The sequence below is a fragment of the Paroedura picta genome, chromosome 12, assembly GCF_049243985.1.
Source record: "Paroedura picta isolate Pp20150507F chromosome 12, Ppicta_v3.0, whole genome shotgun sequence".
Classification (NCBI taxonomy): Eukaryota; Metazoa; Chordata; class Lepidosauria; order Squamata; family Gekkonidae; genus Paroedura; species Paroedura picta.
The window spans coordinates 41276817-41282824 of NC_135380.1; positions in this window are offsets into that span (position 1 = coordinate 41276817).

A 6008-nucleotide genomic window follows, 5' to 3' on the forward strand; every position below is an offset into this window, starting at 1 on the left:
AACCTTAGCTACATATGATGCTGTACTTGTTTCTGCTGTGGTCTTTAAATCTGGCTTCCTTTCTTGTCACATGCTTGCAACTCAGTGGTCTCCAGTCTGGACAGCTTCAAGACCAGCTTCAAGCCAGTTAAGGTTCAAAAGATAATATCATCTGGGACAATACTTGTGTTGGGGGAGAGGGCTCTTTATGCACACGTGCTTCCACGTGTTTCCAAATTTTGTGCATGTGCTTCTCTGTGGGTAACTACAAAGCATTACTTAGGGATAAGATATGGGGGGTGTCTTATAATGTAGTTTAAAATGGTGCTGCCATTAGCCTCTCCTGGCCCAGAAAGGTTAAGCATTTCAAAGGCGCTGTGGTACGTAGCTGGATCATGAGCAACCTTTACAAAAAGAGAAGCCTGTAGTCCAATCCAGACATGGAGCTTTCCCACCCTGCCCAAAGAACCTATGTACTTAAGCAAGCATGGTGCCATGGGTAAGAGCAGCAGCCTCTAATCTGGCAAATCGTGTTTGACTCCCACTCCTCCACATGCAGCCAGCTGGGTGACCCTGAGCTAGTAACTCTCTCAGCCAACCTACCTTATCCGGTGTCTGTTGTGGGAAGAGGAAAGGAAGGTGATTGCAAGCCACTTTGAGACTCCTTTGGGTAGTGAAAAGCTCCCTAGATTTGTGTCTTCAGCGTGCTGGCAGACAGAGAGAATTTGAAGTATGTTTCCACGTGGGAATTTAACCCAACTTTAATACTGTTAGGAAGTAGGTCCCCCCTGCTTCTCCACAGCATTGTGGTTCATTCATACATCTCCCAGGGTTTTCCTGGCTTTTCTCAAACTTGCTTTGCTGCAATGTTCTGGGGAGGATATCAGCAAAACCTGGATTGCTGCTGCGTGGTCTGGAATCTTCCTGATCCTGCTTGCATAGAAGACATTTTTACTGGCCACTTCTGCCCAAAACTACTTGGGGAAGGGGTGCCTTTAAGTATCAGCTATTTAATTTTGTTAAAATTATCAAAAAAAAAATTTGAGTCCAGTCGCATCTTTAAGACCAACAAAGTTGTATTCAAGTTATAGGCTTTTGTGTGTGCTAGAAATGTGATTGTACACAAATGCTTATATCTTGAATAAACTTTCTTGATCTTAAATATGCCACTGAACTTAAACCAATAAGGTTTAAATCTACCCTCCTTAAATCAACCTGTGTATAAATTTCTCTGAATTCCCATATTTTGAAAAATTTTCTAGCCCTTTTCATTACAGAGATAGAAGGGGAAAGGCAGAGCTCCACAATGAAACAGGCAGAGATTTTATTTTATTGAAAGCTGGAAATTCAGAGAACCTGTGATATACAATACAAGCAGAGGACATGCATAGACTTGCACGGGGAGATCTAATTTTCCTGCATTATTTTTTCTTGCCCTAAAAGCTTCATAGCCTCTGCTCTTTTCCTGCTTTCTTCCCAACCAACTTTTATCTGTCCCCTCCTGTATTCATCTCCCCGTTCCCAGGCAGCCTGTACTGGTGATGGAGAAAAAAATGGGTTCAGCCAAAGGGGTCCAAGGCAGGCAAGTAACACAAAATGCCTTTTTAGAAAGTTACATCTTTATTTGGTTGATCATGATCATAAAAAGCATCTATTCCTACGTGAGGTCATGATGCTGACACTTAAAGCAAAATTTACAACTTGTATTGATAAAACTGCATCACTACGGAAAAGTAAAACTTATTTAATTATTGATTGAAAACTCAGTACTGCATCAAATGACAGCCAATCAGGCAATGCTGGCCACTTCCTCTAAAACAGGGGTAGTCAACCTGTGGTCCTCCAGATGTTCATGGACTACAATTCCCATGAGCCCTTGCCAGCATTTGCTGGCAGGGGCTCATGGGAATTGTAGTCCATGAACATCTGGAGGCCCATATGTTGACTACCCCTGCTCTAAAACATCTTCTAAAGCATTTCAAGAACTCTACAAACTTTTCTTACATTCTAAACTCTTTTTCTTGTGCCTAAATATTTGCTAGCCAAGTGTAAATACTGCTGCTGATCTTTTCTTAGCTAAGTAGTACATGGGATAAGAAACATTGTTTCCCCAACTCGTCAAGGTAAGGCTTGGTACTTAAAAATCCTAAAAGTGCATGGGCAGTAAATTTCTATTACTGCTTACTTGAGCCATCCTAATATGGCTCGAGAAGTGGGCTAAACTGAATAAAATGAAATTCAATAGGGACAAATGCAAAGTTCTGCGTTTAAGTAGAAAAAACCACATACACCAATATAGGATGGGGGAGACTAGCATGTGCAAGATGGATCTAGAGACTGGACATTGAACAGGAGTCAGCAGTGTGACTCAGTGGCTAAAAAGGCAAATGGGATTTTGGGCTGCATCAGAGTATAGTGTCCAGATCACGGGACGGAATGGTACCACTTTACTCTGCTGTGGTTCGGCCTTACTTGGAGTGTGGTGTTCGGTTTTGAAGAGGGATGTAGACAAACTCTAGCGTGTCCAGAGGAGGGCAACAAAGATGGTGAGGGGTTTAGAGACCAAGACATATGAGGAAAGGTTGGGGGAGGTTGGTCTATTTAGCCTGGAGACAAGGTAACTGAGAGGGGATCTGATAGCCATCTTCAACTGTTTAAAAGGGTGCCATTATAGAGGATGGAGCAGAATTATTCTTTCTTGCCCCATAGGCGACGGACCAGAACCAATGGGATGAAATTAATTCAAAAGAAATTCCATCTAAACATCTGAAAGAAGTTCTGACAGAGAGGTTTCTCAGTGGAACAGGCTTCCTCGGGAGGTGGTGGGTTCTCCATCTTTGTAAATGTTTAAACAGAGGCTGGATAGCCATCTGACAGAGAGGCTGATTCTGTGAAGGTTCAAGGAGGTGGCAGGTTATAGTGGATGAGCGATTGGGATGTGAGTGTCCTGCACAGTGCAGAGGTTGGACTAGATGGCCAGGAGGTCCCTTCCAACTCTATTATTCTATGATTCTATAGCCGTCCTAACCTTTGCATTTTTTCTTAACTGAGAAAACGATAGCCAAAAGGGAGGGCTTTTGGAGTCTGGCCCTGCTGGGGGACCTCCTGATGGAACTTGGATTTGGTCACTGCATAACACAAAGTGCTGGACTGGATGGGCCATGGGTTTAATCCAGCACGGTTTCTCTTATGTTCTTAACCAGGCGCTTGCTGGCAGGGGCTCATGGGAATTGTAGTCCATGGACATCTGGAGGGCCGCAGTTTGACTACCCCTGTTCTTAACCATCAGAAATCTTCCCCTCTCCATCCTGCAGGATACTGGAGTCTATTTTCTTTCTCTCCAGCAGGTGGTGCTGCAAAAACAGCAAGAGTGAGGAATCATCTCATTGGTGGCCACATAGCTGATGTAGGGTGCCTAACAAGCGTCAATGCAGATGTGACCTGCTTTAAAAACAAACTCTGCCAATTTCAGCTTAGCAGTATTTGGAGGGGGGTAGGATTTAACTATCCTTTGGGGGGGAACAATTCAGAAAATATCATAGAGTGAATGTGGTATATGTATTCAATATAAATACACCATATTCGCCCCAATATGATATTTGCTATCTGCTTCCCCCCCATAGTTGCTCAGGTTTGTTTAGTCTCATTAGTTAATACTATTTGTTAGCTGAAGAATAGAGTACCTGCGATCTAGGGTTCTGAAATCAGTTGCTTAGGTCCGTGTATGTCCTTGTTAATAAACAGATGTTCTTTTGAGCAAACCTAATTCTACGCTAGTGAGCCTCTTGTGGCGCAGAGTGGTAAGGCAGCAACATGCTATCTGAAGCTCTGCCCATGAGGCTGGGAGTTCAATCCCAGCAGCCGGCTCAAGGTGGACTCAGCCTTCCATCCTTCCGAGGTCGGTAAAATGAGTACCCAGCTTGCTTGCTGGGGGGTAAACGGTAATGACTGGGGAAGGCACTGGCAAACCACCCCGTATTGAGTCTGCCATGAAAACGCTAGAGGGCGTCACCCCAAGGGTCAGACATGACCTGGTGCTTGCACAGGGGATACCTTTACCTTTACCTTTTTTAATTCTACGCTAAGAGCCTCTTGTGGCGCAGAGTGGTAAGGCAGCCGTCTGAAAGCTTTGCCCATAAGGCTGGGAGTTCAATCCCAGCAGCTGGCTCAAGGTTGACTCAGCCTTCCATCCTTCCGAGGTCGGTAAAATGAGTACCCAGCTTGCTGGGGGGTAAACGGTCATGACTGGGGAAGGCACTGGCAAACCACCCCGTATTGAGTCTGCCATGAAAACGCTAGAGGGCGTAACCCCAAGGGTCAGACATGACTCGGTGCTTGCACAGGGGATACCTTTACCTTTACCTTTACCTTTAATTCTACGCTAGAGGGCGTCACCCCAAGGATCAGACATGACTCAGTGCTTGCACAGGGGATACCTTTACCTTTACCTTTAATTCTACTGTATGAACTTAAGAACAGGATCCTAAGTCACTATCCTAATCCTCACTTGTAAATAAAGGGAACCTTACAGAGGAGGAGACGGAGAAGGAGAACTGGACTTTTGTACTTCACTTTTTACGCCCATAGGGCACTCAAAGTTGCTTACAATCCCTCCTCACAACAGAACGAAGTCCAGCAGCACCTCTAAGACCTATCAAGTTTTATTCAAGGTATAAGCATTTGTGTGTATGCACACTTCTGTAGATACAAACCTGAATCTATCTCCCACAGCAGACACCCTGTTGTGTGGTAGGTGAGAACTCTGAGAGAACTGTGAGTGGCCCAAGGTCACGCAGTTGGATGCAACTGGGGAATCCAACCCAGTTCTCCAGATCAGGAGCCACTACTTGTAACCATCACATCACTCTGACTTTTGAAAGGTTTTTAACCCATCTCTCCTTAGCCCCAGTCCTTATTAAAAGTTGAGCACCAGGAGAACAGCTGGTCTCATTTTGGCCAGGCTGCAAATCGAGAATATGCAGGGTTACCAGCTCTGAGTTGAGAAATACCTGGAGATTTCAGGGAGGAGGGCTGGAGAGGAATGGGTTTTGGGAGGTAAGGGACCTCAGCTGGGTATAATGCCAAAGAGTCCATCCTCCAACACAGCTATCTTCTCCAGAGAAACTGATCTCTATAATCAGTATATCAATTATAATAGTAGGAAATTTCCAGGAGCCAGTTGGAGGGTGTCAGCCTTAAGAATGCATGCCTGTCTTCAGTGGTCCCCAACCTTTTTGTGACCGGGGAGCAGTCAACGCTTGACAATTTTACTGAGGGGGGGGAGTACTCTTTTGCCGAGGGACGTTGCCACCGGCTGAGCCCCTGCTCTGCTTGCTTTCCCACTGGTGCCCCTAACTTCCGGCCGGCCGCTGGGGAGCGCTACCAGCAGCAGCTGCACAGTGCCACACCGAGGGGGAGCCCCAGCCATGGCGGCCACTGGAGAGCACCAAAGGTGAGCCGGCAGCAGAGTGGCAGGGCAGACCCTGAGGCAGCAGCCGGGGAGGAGGACAAGGAGAAGCCATGGCCCGGTACCGACTGACCTGCGGACCAGTACCGGTCTCCAGACCGCGGGTTGGGGACCACTATACTAGAGCAGCGGTCCCCAACCTTCATCTGGTCGGGGACCGCCTCTGGGGGTGGGGGAGAGCCAGCGGCCCGGCTGCCGCAGTTGCTCAAAAACGCGCACCAGGTGGCGCTAACACGCATGCGCAGAGTTGCCGCGCATGCGCGTTTTGGCCACCAGGGGGCGCAAACGCGCATGCGCGGCAGTTCCGCGTGTGCGTGTTAGAGTCGCTGGCGCGCCAGCTTCCGTGCCGGCAGCCGTGCTGGCCTCTTTCCCCCCCTCTCGCTGCAGGGGGGGAGGCAGGCGCGGCCACTGGCGGCCCAGTATGATGGCCTTTGCGGCCCGATACCGGGCCACAGACCGGGGTTGGGGACCCCTGTACTAGAGGACCCATCATTGGATGGCGGCCGCTACGGCTCCTCTGATTGGGCAAATGGACAAGAAGGGCAGGGGAGCAAACTGGCCT